Genomic DNA, 13,334 nt, shown 5'->3' on the forward strand with positions numbered 1-13,334 from the left:
GGTTGACTGTCCTCTCCGCGATGGGCTTATTGTTCACCGAGACGTCGAAAGCCGTGTATAGGATTCGCCTGTTTGTGTGTGCAAACCTTCCAGACAAGCAGGTGTATTTGATGTATATTAACCCGAGATTCCCGATTGTGCTTTATTAAGATTACACGTAAGATTACTGCAGAACTAACACAGACCATTATTCACCTCCAAATTGGGGTGTTTTTAATATTTATACGGTTATTATTCATATTCTGTCAGTGTCTATAGGCCTGCTTTTTAAAGAGGGTGTTGTCGTGCTGTGTGGCGTCTTCGTTACATTTACAGCGTGTAATAATAATAGTAGTATTAATAATAACAATAAAACAGTTCTAAAATAATCATCATAAATTAAATCCACGCGTCCTGTCCATTTTCACATTTATCTACAGTTCATATGTATTTTAATATTATTGTTTTTTATTGTTGTTATTTATCTCTCCCATTACTGCCCCGCAGACCGAAGGACGAGGAGAAAACATTAATAAATCAAATGAATAACAATTGAAATATATATCCTCCAAAGTGAAATGCGATGATAGTGCTATCATCATCATCATCATCACAATTGCCATTATCATCATCACGGCCAGTAATAACATTATTATTACTGTTGTTGCCCCCTATGGTCGGGGGGGTAAGTGAGTGAATCGGGACGTTTCTGATCAAACTGATCGATTAGGGGGAAACGCTTGGGGATGGAGTCGCCGCGCTGCACGTGACTGGGGCTCGCGCGCCAGGGGAAGAGGTGGTGGAGGAGGAGGTGCGGTGTGGATACTTTGGCACGTAGGTGGGGCTGGGACTGGGTTTGGGTTTATTTTTTTCCCCACTGCCTGGAAGATGGCAGCTTATTAAAAATTAATCTGTTACGCATCGGCGCGAGGAAGAGCAGAGAAGAGGAGGAGGAAGAAGAGGAGGAGAGGAGAGGAGGAAGAGAGGGGGAGGATGGACGACAGGCACTAAACCCCAGAAAGGGAGGACACAGGAGCACGAGAAGGTAAAACCCCACTGATACTGTGGTATGTTCCCAGAAATACATCTCCACTGATAAGCCACAACATTAAAACCACCTCCCTGTTTCTGCAGTCAGTTACACTGTAGTTCATATGTTGCTCTGCATACTTTGTTACCCATGTTTCCCAGTTCTTCAGCGCTCAGGACCCCCGCAGAACAGGTGTGATGTGGTGGTGGATCATTCTCAGCGCTGCAGTGACACTGACGTGGTGGTGGTGTGTTAGTGTGTGTTGTGCTGGTGTAGAGTGGATCAGACACAGCAGTGCTGCTGGAGTTTTTAAACCCTGTGTCCACTCTCTGTCCACTCTGTGAGACACTCCTCCCTCGTTGGTCCACGTTGTAGATGTAAAGTCAGAGACAGTAGCTCATCTGTTGCTGCACAGTGTGTGTCAGTCGTCCTCTAGTCCTTCATCAGTGACACAGGACGCTGTCGGCTGGATGTTTTTGATCGGTGGACTATTCTCAGTCCAGCAGTGACACTGAGGGGTTTAAAAACTCCAGCAGCACTGCTGTGTCTGATCCACTCGCACCAGCACACTCAGTGTCACTGCAGCGCTGAGAATGATCCACCACCACATCACACCTGCTCTGTGGGGGTCCTGAGCGCTGAAGAACAGGGGGGAAAGGGTGGTAACAAAGTATGCAGAGCATCAGCTGGACAGAACAGAGCTACACAATGCACCTGTGGTTAGTGGGGAGAAAAGGAGGTGGTTTTAATCTTTTGGCTGATCAGTGTAGATATACAGAATTGTGTTGGAAATTCCGCCTCAGGGCCGCACTCTGAATCCTGCAGTGCGTGAGTGTTTTTTAAATGGGCTCCGACACGGCCTTGCTCTCCCTCTATCTCTCTCTCTCTCTCTCTCTCTCTCTCTCTCTCTCTCTCTCTCTGTGGTTGTAATAGGAAGGAGTGAGGAATGCGTTTGCTGGTGCGTGGCTGAGAGAGAGAGAGAGAGAGAGAGAGAGAGAGAGAGAGAGAGAGAGAAAGACAGAGTGGAGGGAGGGAGGAAGAGATGGAGGAAGAAAGAGAGGGAAATCGTTACAGATGAGCAGATAATTAACTCTCTGATCTTCTGGATGGATGAACTGGCTCCGTTTGAGCGCTTCGGCTGATTTTGTGCTGGGGTCTCACATCTGTGTGTATTTCTTATTTATTTATTTATATATATATATTTTTTATTAAACGTTCCCCATCTCTTCCAGAGAGAGAGAGAGAGAGAGTATTATCAGTACACAATCTCTATAGCACTCACTGTAGTTTCTCCTTTACCCTCATTCTAACAGTTTATCTAACAGTGGTCAGTGGTGTCCAGAGGCTAATTCCCTCTCTTGTCCACTCACAGACACCCAGCATATAAGTCCATGACTGTCCATTCACTGTAAACCCATCCCTTTAATGCCCTGACTCCTGTTGACCAGAGGAGGACAAGTTCCCCACTGAGTCCCTTTCACAACATTCTTCCTTGTGTCTTTGACTCCTGGTTCCTCTCAGCAGTTGTTCGCATGTCCTCTCAGTGGGTCTTGGTGTGATTTCTGTTTCTTCAAAGTGGTTCTTCATCATATTTTTGATCCATAGGTCCCTTCAAATGGTTCTCCCGGGTGTTTTTGACGCTTGTTTGTCTCAGTGGTTCTTACTTACATGTTCCAGCCTTGGTTCCCCTTAATTGTTCTTCTTTGTGTTTTTCAGTTTAAGTTCCTCTAAGTGGTTCGTCCTCATGATTTGGAGTAATGGTACTTTTGAGTCTTGGTTCTTCTCAGTGATGAGTCTGGTTGTTCTGCAGGATATTTAACTTCATTATTATTTAACCACAGCTCCAGGGACCTGGAGGTTGTGGGTTCGATTCCCGCTCCGGGTGACTGTCTGTGAGGAGTTGGTGTGTTCTCCCCGTGTTCGTGTGGGTTTTTTCCAGGTGCTCCGGTTTCCTCCCACAGTCCAAAAACACACGTTGGTAGGTGGATTGGTGACTCAAAAGTGTCCATAGATGTGAGTGAATGTGTGTGTGTGTGTGTCTGTGTTGCCCTGTGAAGGACTGGCGCCCCCTCCAGGATGTATTCCCGCCTTGCGCCCAATGATTCCAGGTAGGCTCTGGACCCACCGCGACCCTGAACTGGATAAGCGGTTACAGATAATGAATGAATGAATTATTTAACCAGGCACTTCATTAAGAACAGCTTCTTATTTACAATGGCAGCCTTTTCTTGTTCACTTGGGGTTAGGGCTTGGGATTCTGGAAAGCTGCTCTGTGGTAGCATCATTTGTCTAATTGTAAAGACACTGCACCAAAGTGAACTGAATGAAGCTGAACTGGTGTGTAGACACAGCCACGTTGCTTTTGGGTTCCTGGATGTTTGGTGTTTGCTGCAGGTGGCAAACTCCTGCTGCCGAGGCTAGTTACAGTGTAAAAAACACATGCAGCCATTTCTCTGGAGGGGTTCCTCAGGGAGCTGCTTTAATGGAGGCTGGATGTAGTGTTTAGTGGCTTTGTTCTAACCAAGCATTAAAGGTTCTCAAGTCTAAGAACCCTGGGCCTGGGATAAGAGCTTTACTGCTGCTGCTCTGGAGAAGACACAATGTAGAACTCTTAGAGAGAAAAAGGCATGCTATGGCTTTTAACATTAGTAAAGATGTATAAAGTGTGGGTAGAAACAGCCAGAGGGCAAAACACAACAACATTTGTTTCTGTGTGAGAAAGTGAAACTGTGTCTTCCTGCATTGCGCCCCAGTGATTCCAGGTAGGTTCTGGACCACCTGTGACCCTGAACAGGATGAAGCCCTTACAGAACATGAATGAATGAATGAATGAATGAATGAATGAACTGGCAGCTCTGTTTGGTTGTTGCTGAGAGACACACTTCAATCTGTGTACAGTCAGAGGAGCAGGTCCAGCAGTGTGCAAGGAATGACCAGCTCTTCAGGGCGATTTCTCAGTGTGGAACAGAGTTCCGGCATTCTACTACATTCTGTCTCAGTCTCTGGAGAACATGTACCAATCCATCCAGCTCCATCCAGTACCTATGAGATGATTTGGAGCGGAGTTCTCCACCATTAGAACTTGACCTTCCTAATGTCTCTGTGGCGGAGTGCTATCAGATCCTCACAGCAGTGTTTCCAGCTCCTAGTGTGAAGATTTTTCAGAAGAGAGATTGTAAACTCTGATGTATACCCTTCAGTTCCGAGGAGAATGTGGAGGAACAGGTGGCTGCATGATAATAACAACAATACCATTATTACTACTGCTAATATTAATGAGTAATACTAATGATAGAAAGAAGAAGAATAATGCAGAGTAACTAAAGTCCTGACAGAGTCAACGCTGAGGATGGGGCTACGCTATAAATGATATGTTTATTAAGTGGTTATCACAATCTTTGGCCTTTCTGATTCTGAGATCCCAGAAGGCTGTGGTATGCAAATGAGCCCTTTAAGAAACCCTTTAAAGGCTTTATTTCGTGCTGTGAGTGTTGGATGTTCTTGAAGGTTTTCTTTGGCGGCTTTGATGAATGAAGGCATTTCGGCTATCAAACACATAGCTAATTGTGGTCAGACCGGTGCAGGCCAGTTTTACAGGGATTGACCCGGGTGTTTCTTAAGATCCTGCAACAGGCTTATGGCAGTGTAGCAGTGTGGTCAACTTCCAGGGTCAAGTGTGTAGTGAAATGGGCTGACCAGAAGAGAACAGACAGTACTTAATCAAGCTGCACAAACATCGCTCTAGGAAACACTGAGTCAACATGCACAATGCCAAGTGTTGGCAAGAGGGGTGTAAAACTCTCCGCACACACACAGACACACACACACACACACACACACACAAACACTAGTGCTCTAGGGGCAGTGTTGGGGTATAATAGAAAGCACAAGTCACTGTATTCAGATGCATTTACAATGTAAATAGACAGCAGTATATGGTTAAATTGCTGAATTACCGCTTTAACAGGCTTTGAATTATATTAATTTACAGTGATCCTGTCTTTCCCTGAAGTACTGGAAATAAACATGCAGCCTGTTTGGAGTTTGCACGTCACTCAAAGTCTTGCAGCTTCCAGTAGAGAAATGTGGGAAATTCAAAATGTGGGTATTTCAAATTTATGCAAGACAAAAGAGCGTGTAACATTGTATACTAAAAATACTAACTTGCTTTCAGCATCCACAGACTCCTCTTCCCCAGACACATTTTTTAATTTTTTTGGCTTGGCTACAGTTGAAAAGTATGCTCTTATAAACACAGTGGTCAGTGTTGTTGTTAGACAGTGGATGGTCAAATGTGATGTCTAGTTGTTTCGAGTTACTTTTGATGACAAACGAGAAAAGTACTTTTGATCTCATACAGAAAATTATGCATTCTAGACAAGAGTTCCAGACTTGCCGCTTTGTTCCACATTAAAATGTGTAGCAGCTCATATTACAGCCCTCCAATACACCTTAAATGTTGTGGTAATTATATTTAAATCCCACCCCCACCACCCCCACATGCTGACCCCGCTCTTAAATGCTACAGAATGTCTGGGCCTTTTCCACCTATTTGAAATAAATGTGTCTTTTTTAATGTGAAGAAAATGGTAAAGGAATGAAACATGGTGTGACTGCCACATTCACACTGTTTTAAAATGTTAGGACATGTTGAAGTATCTAAAGTGTTCAAAATACTTTACACACACTGAATAATGTAACGGAATATGTCACAAATTACATTTCAGGGCAAGTAATTCTTGTTTTCCGTAGTGGAATATAATTTAACTCTCTTGGTATTGACCACACCCACTCCTGGAGCAGTTGGGAGATATGTGCCTTACTTGGGTAACTGCAGCCATGGATGTTGAAGGAGGAGACAGCACTGTTCCCACATTCCCCAGGTCCCAATTTTCCCTACCAGATTAGGAGATCCAACCAATAACCTTCATTTCCAAGCCCACTTCACTAACCTCCAGCTTTAGATTATAGTGATCTCTGCCAGAACAGACTGTGCAGACCTCACCAAACTTTATCTGGCTGAACACAATCAGATCCTCACTGCAGTGTTCCAACATCTTGTCTGCAGCACTTTCCACGAGAATAGAAGCCATTGCAGTTGGAAAGAGAGAGGGTCCTCTGTATTAAGATAGATGAGAAGGTGTCTAAGACCCTGTAAGTGCACAGCGAAGGTTTCAGAGCATCCACAAACAATATCCCTTTGTTTAAAGGCCGTCCATCTTGCATGTTTAATGAAATGATGCAATAGTGCTTTGACCACCAGCGCGAGTGGACTGTTCCACTGACAAAAAACAGATGGGGGACGTCAGACATATCTGTCTCAGTATCAGTAAAGAACCTAAGTCTATAGCCCTAACCCATGAATTTAACCCATTACTGCTCAAACAAATGTAGCATCCAGCCCTAGGACTGGACCAGGCCTCATCAGAAGGCTTTTACTGTCAGAATATGGTAGTGTTTTTTTGTCTGTATCGTGCAGCCCTAGTTCTACTCGGCCCTGAGGGAGTGTGTGCTGCCCTTTACTGGCCCATATTGCTGTGTTGCTGTGTCGGGAAAGCTGCTGCAACGGTAAGCAATCTCAGAAAAAAAAGGCTTACAAACAAATAAACACACCTTATAAACTAATAAATAGAGCTTACAGACAAATAAATAAGGCTTACACAGATGTATATTAACCAGTAATTATGTCCTATAAACCATATAAGCCAAAAAACACATGATTATGGCCCACAAACAAATCAATATAGCTTCCCAAAAAAATAAATACAGCTTCTAAACAAGTAAATAGGGTTGTATACAAATACATCTGTATGAGAAACTAAAATTATGCTTGCAGATGCAATAATCATGAAATAATAAAGATGAAATAATTATGGCTTCTACATTTGTGAAAAACTAAACACTGATTATAAACAATTATAAACATTTAAAATAAATTAATGTGTAAGAAAACATGCATTTTTGACAAATAAATATGGCCTTTAAACAAATACGGTTGTAATAGTTATATGTAATAATAATTCAGAGAACTGGGCATGGTGATACTGGACTCATACATGTCCCATTCTCCTGGTTACTGTTTTCTGTGGAGGTTAAACAAACAGTGTGTTCACATTAAGTGCAATTCACAAATTAGAAATGTATTTAAACTTGATTTTGTAGTGTGCATCTTGTGTTTATAGCTGTGTGGGGATAATTCCCCTCCAGGACGATGGAGACTTTCATTAAGCAGCTCTTGGAAAGACAAAGAGGCTAGAGCTGATTTTCTGGAACTGAAGGTTAAAGGGGTGTTCAGTCCATTTCTCCAGTGATTTTTCCTAGTGGCCTGGATGTATCAGAGATTCAGTACTAGATGTTATTTAGACATGCCCGCCCACTCTACTGAGCATAAGCTAGTTTATTCAGGGTCTCCTCTAAATAATAATGAATATTTTCTTGTAATTTGGTGGTCAAAATAACAGATTGCTCTGTAAAGGTTGGGTCTGGTTCTGTGTTTTTTCTTTTGCTGGGGTCTTGTGTGTGTTTGTGTGCACTGCTGATGAGGGTGGTGTGTTTGTTTATTTGTGTATCACAGAGCGTGAATCGGAGAGAAGGGACCGAACTCAACAGGGGATTTAATCATAGCAATTACTCTCCTACCAATGCCATGCTTCGTCATTACACACACACACACACACACACACACACACACACACACACACACACATGCTGATATAAAACATAAGGTTGTGTAATTGGAGAAGTTCTTGTTCATGATTATTCCATAAACATATTATTTATAATATGTCCCATTTTTCATTTTTATTATTTAATTTTGTTGTTTTTATTAAACAATAATTACATATTTACTTTGATGTTCCTCATAGAAAGAAATAAAAAATACTTTAAGCAAGATCTACTTGGTTGTCATAAACATAGCTTTTAATAATCATAGGCTTATTTTACCTTTGTTAGATTTTAAAGAGTCACTAATTCTCCTCTATTCACACAACTGAACACAGTTGTTTCTTAGTGAAATGTCTGTGACCTGCTTTGATCAAAACCCCACAAGCCCCACAGCAGTGTTCTCCCCCTGTCTAAACAGCACTGTTCAGAACGCCCGCTTTCAGCACCTGTACCTTTAAATGACAATGAGCCACTCACTGTTCACTGTGCACCAACCCCGAGCGCACAGCAGTGAGGAGCAGAAGCTCTGGTATTTAGACATTTTCGCTGGGTTCTCTTTCTTCTCTGTTCTCGTTTTCTCCGTTTTTACCCAGTGCTCTTATGTCTCTGCACTCGTTGTGTCTGTTTGCTGTGTTTAACCTCATCTTTGCGCTCTCACATAAACGCAGGTCCAGTGCTGTGATTGGACAGACTAAGACGAGGGGGCAAAGCACTTGACATCAGAAGTGTACCAGACTCAGAATGACTCCTTTTGACTTAGGCAGCCCTCAGAAAACTGACTGGGTGGTCTTGTTTCACAGTGTGTGGGCTGATGGGCCACCTTTAATGTATTTTCTTATTGAACTGAAAGTGAGAAATTTCACCTTTTTCAGCTGGTATTCTTTGGTTGCGCAATGTTTGGTACATCCCTCTTTGTTCTTGAACGAGTCTTTATAGAAAAGTCTGTCCACACAGTGACCACACTGGCAACACTTCCAAACAGTTTTTCTCCATGTACAAGAGCAGACTTCCATTTCTGTGAATGAGGAGATACTCATTGGAACTGGTGGAACGTAATACCTCTGCCTTTGTATAATCCCCTGTATTTTATTGTTCTCTGTCCTTCTCAAATACCATTTTAAATCTTTTTCATTATCTTACATTTTTCTAAACTCTTTATCTCTTGGTCGGACTCTCATAGCTTGCTGCACCTTTAAAAATGAGATTAGTAAATAAGCTCTTTTCAGTTTTACTGCCCTGTATTTAACATTGTTTTTGAAATAGTATAAGCTGAAATACTCCATAAAATATCAGTGTAACGGTGATATGTAGATATTTGGTAAATAGACTTTGATTTGGATCCCTGTGCCATAGACTTCTCCCATCATGCATCTTACTGATGTACTTTAGTGAGTATCATGCTTGATATTCCTGGATATTATTGTTATTTAGATCATAACAACTCTAAGTATTATAATCAGATGTGTCTGATGTTCATCCGTGTGTGAAAATATTCAGTGGCAATACTGTAGGCAAAAGATGTAAGAATGTCACATATTTAATTAGCGTATCAATGAAGTTTAGAAATATCTATATATTTGTTATTAAAGTCATTCATTAGTTGTGATCAAATGTGTGCCATTTTTACTGGTGTTTTTTATAAACATGAAAACAAGCTCACTGTATTTGAATTTGAGGTATTTCTTGTTTATAATATAATGATTATCGGCTTATTACACTTTTTTAGAAGAGTGACATGTACTTGTCTCTTAATGGAGACCAGCCAGAAACAACAAATAAGGTGTTCTCTTTGGTAAAATCTGTGATTTCCTTTGTTTTTTTTTAAACAATGCCGAGGATTGTCCAGACACACCCTGGTCATTGCTGACTCGTGGTGTACGATTGATTAAAAATCCAGTAGGTTTTCAATATCATGTCCCAGTACACTATTAAAAAATCAGTAAAGAATCTACAGTGTTTTCAGTAATCTATAGTAAATGTAACTGTATCCTACGGATGTAGAAACATACAGAACAGTAGTGTTTTTATTAAAGCAGTGTTAGCATAGAGCTTTAGCAGTGTTAAAGTGGTAGGGGTCATCAAGAGTTAACAGGGCCACGAATGCTACACACACTGGGTATGTTCTTTAATGAACAAGCTTAGCTGCATCCATTAAACACCCAGAGACAGGTGCCTGTCCAAAACATGCAAAAACAAGGTGGCTCGCACTTCACTGAAAGAAGTACAGGGACTTGAACTGACAACAACAGCAACCACCTGAAAAACCAACTAAAAAGTGTTGCTTTCTTTGGGGCTACCCACACACCAATGTGATTCATTAAATGAGAAGAGCTGTTTGTCAGAACAAGGGATAATAAAGTTTAAATAATAGCTGCTATTTTACATCCACAGTTCATTTTATAAAATTGAGACTTTTTATATTATAACAATTTAAAAATTTTAAATATAAAAATTTAATATGATTTCAAATTTATTCTACAGCAATATATTTAGATTTATTGTTTTAGTGGCCAATATCATGGAAAGACCATGGAAATTCTTCCATCTGTTTAGAATTTGAATAAAATAGTGTTCATTGATTTTGTAATGTCACAAACCCAGCACATTTACAAATAGCCACCTTTTCAGCCTACAGATTTTAGCCCGCCCATTCACAATGACATTACTTTATCAGTGTATCAGCCCGCAACATGAAAATGTACACAAAAAAAAAAGAATCTCAAAAGGTCTACCAGTTATATCAGAGCTCATTTACTTTTAATGATGGTTCTACAAGGTGATTTTTTTTTAAAGGAAATGTTTCTATATAGAGGCCTTAATGTGCAATAAATTGTTCTATACAGCACCTTTTAGACAAGGGTTCTATATGGTTCATTTACTGAAACAAGCTTGACATTTTAACAGTAGTGGAACCGTTTTTGGTGCCGTATAGAACCCTATTCTAAAAGGTGCTGTAGAGAACCATATATAGCACATTATCCATGCAAAAAGTTCCTTAAATGTTCAGGGTTCTATATAGAAACGTTTCCTTTAATAAAGAACCCTTGTAGAATCATCATTTTTATGCGTGTTTTAAAGGCACATAATGAAAATAGACTAGAAAGTGGCAAACAATTTGATGTTTTTATCCAATTGAAAAAGACATTTTATCTCAGGTAAAAATCACTTAAACCAATTAAAACTATCAACAAACAGTGAAAAAATCTAAAATATCCTTATAGAAGTCTCAGACTGAAGCATATTACAAATATGGACTAGATGACTGCTGATGAACAGTTCTGTGCTCCTTTTTACTAAGGTGTATATAGGTTTGCTGAGTGATTTTTACTTTTTTATATTCATAAATCTCCCAGCTTTTACATCCTGCTAAGGAGTTCTGAATAATTTCCGATTGAGAGAATGATGTTTTACAGATGTTTACAATGTGCTGTCATCATTACATGATTCTTGGTTTAAAGAAAACAAGGAGCTCCAAGTTTGAGGGAAAACAGCCATTATAGTAACACATGTGGTGCTTTTTCATGGCATGGTACATACACTACTCACCTCTACTTGGCATTATTAGCTTTTTGGTAGCTCATACCTTGCTGTTTTTTCACTACAATGGCTCCCCTGAAATACAACCAGTGATATTGCCAAACCCTGTCTCTAACGGGAACAGTGGGCTTTGGAAACCACAACAACGGAGGTGGTAATATTAAGCTTTGTTTACTCATGGTGTATTGGCGTGTTGTTGTTGATGTTGTTGTTTGGGACTGAATACAGCTCCGTCATCAGTTCAGACAGATCAGTAGAGTTTGTTCCTTCCTTGTTGCAGTGTCCAGCTCTCGCTGGTTTCTTTCATTGGCCACCGATCCAAGGAGCATGGTCTCTTCAAAAGACCATGGCATAATTTTACGAGCTGCTGTCGTGAGACGGATAAAAAGAAATGTGATCTCTGCTGCAGCAGATTTTACAGATGGTGAGTTTGTGCTGGACGTCTGCATTGCATGGTGTAGAGTGACGACTCTCTTTGGATAATCAGCGCTCTGCAAGGTTTACACACCATGGTTTAGTCCCTACTCTGCTCGCTCTGAACCATGAGAGAATGGCGACTAAACAAGAACCCACTTCCAGAACCAGGACCAGATTTACCTGATGGAGAAGCAGGAAAGCAGAGTCAGTACCAATGGTAATTTTAGGAACTTAGCATACTTTTAACATTGCTGCCTTCATGTGGGGAACCCACTCTGTGGCGCATAAACAAATTCATTCACGGAGAAAATAGCAGTAAGTTTCTTCTCTTGTGAGTGGCAAAATAAATCACATTTATTAATATTTGCTATTTTTGGTGGTAAAAACTGACATATTGCTCTTATAAAGTAGAATTTGCTAGATACTTTCATGGATAATGTAGTGTTTTGTACATTAGACCATGGATTATTACACTTTACATTAAAACAGAGACAGAAGCCAACAGTGGAGTTAATACTGAGACTGTATGTGGAAGTACCACTGAAATATTAAACAGCATTGGACCAGACTCCTCAGTTTGGTGGTTTTGCTCCTCTAACACACCAAACTCAATCTGGCAACCCAGCGATTGAAGGGTGTTTGCAGGAAAATCATTAGCTTCTCCAGAAGAACTGATGAACCCCAGACCACAGACAAGGCAAACAGATTGTGAACAGAAGTGAAAAATTCTCTCACAGGAGGAAGCCATTTTGTAAGATCTAAAACTACTTCGGGACTTCACAACAAAAGCCTAAACATTGAGTAAAGTTTATAAAGCAGCAGTAGCTTTTATGAATAGCTTATAGCCACTTTTGCAAAATGACTAAGGCAGTATCACAAAAGACACTATTGTTATTTCAAACAGGTTCTATGTTAAAAACTGGAGTATTAATTAAAGATTTTAAATATTAAAACATAAACTGATGTTCAGTCTAAGCTCAACTTTACAGTGTTTCTTGCAAATACAAGGTCCCCAAAGAGAAGGAGACAAGCCCTGAAATAATGAGTTTAATATATCTATAGTTATATAGTAATATATCAACATTTATACAGCTTCATACTGACAGGAACAATATAAAACAGATTTAGAACCACTTTGAAAGAAGCCTCTTTTGTGTTTGTTTTATAAAAACACTTAATACAAATTTCCATGAGATTTGTTTTCTTATAAACGAGAGACAGGTACCTAGATTAAGAAGTTTCACATGCTTTACATTTTCCAATATATTTTTACAAAACAAAAATACTTTGACTGGACCCTCTCCACATCCTAAACACCTCAAATTAAAATTAAAATGTTTGGACTGTAGTCCAGACGTCATTCTCAGTGGCCAGAGTGACATATCTGGCTGTTCTTGCACCCAGTGATTCTGGGTAGGCTCCAGGCCCACCACGACCCTGAACTGGATAAACGGTTACAGACAATGAATTAATTCAGATCTGGCCGTTCAGACAGTCACACTGCCACAGATCGGATAATTTCAGTTTGGTCGCATACTGCATACTACATACTACTTTTAGCCAAAATTTGTATGTGAGCAGTATGAGTATGCCATTTTGAATACAGCCTCAGGAGTCTCAAAACTCCACTTCCCATAGTACACCTCTCCATGATGTCATGTCCCTCTACAACCAATCACCAACCACCAAGTTTGCTTCTCCCCAC

General features: G+C 40.4%; 1 protein-coding gene across 6 annotated transcripts in view; it reads left to right on the plus strand.

Annotated features, from left to right (window-relative positions):
* The first annotated feature begins 752 nt into the window (after positions 1–752).
* Positions 753–13,334, plus strand: part of adgrl1a (adhesion G protein-coupled receptor L1a) — a 76,316-nt gene continuing 63,734 nt past the window's right edge. For 2 of the 6 annotated variants that reach the window (XM_066660454.1, XM_066660456.1), the window contains exon 1: positions 754–1,024. The gene's annotated coding sequence lies outside the window, so the exon portion shown is untranslated. Of the gene's footprint in view, positions 1,025–13,334 lie in introns of all 6 variants that reach the window. The other 4 variants (XM_066660459.1, XM_066660455.1, XM_066660458.1 and 1 more) reach the window with 3 other exon arrangements.

This window comes from Hoplias malabaricus, chromosome 2, assembly GCF_029633855.1.
Source record: "Hoplias malabaricus isolate fHopMal1 chromosome 2, fHopMal1.hap1, whole genome shotgun sequence".
Lineage (NCBI taxonomy): Eukaryota > Metazoa > Chordata > Actinopteri > Characiformes > Erythrinidae > Hoplias > Hoplias malabaricus.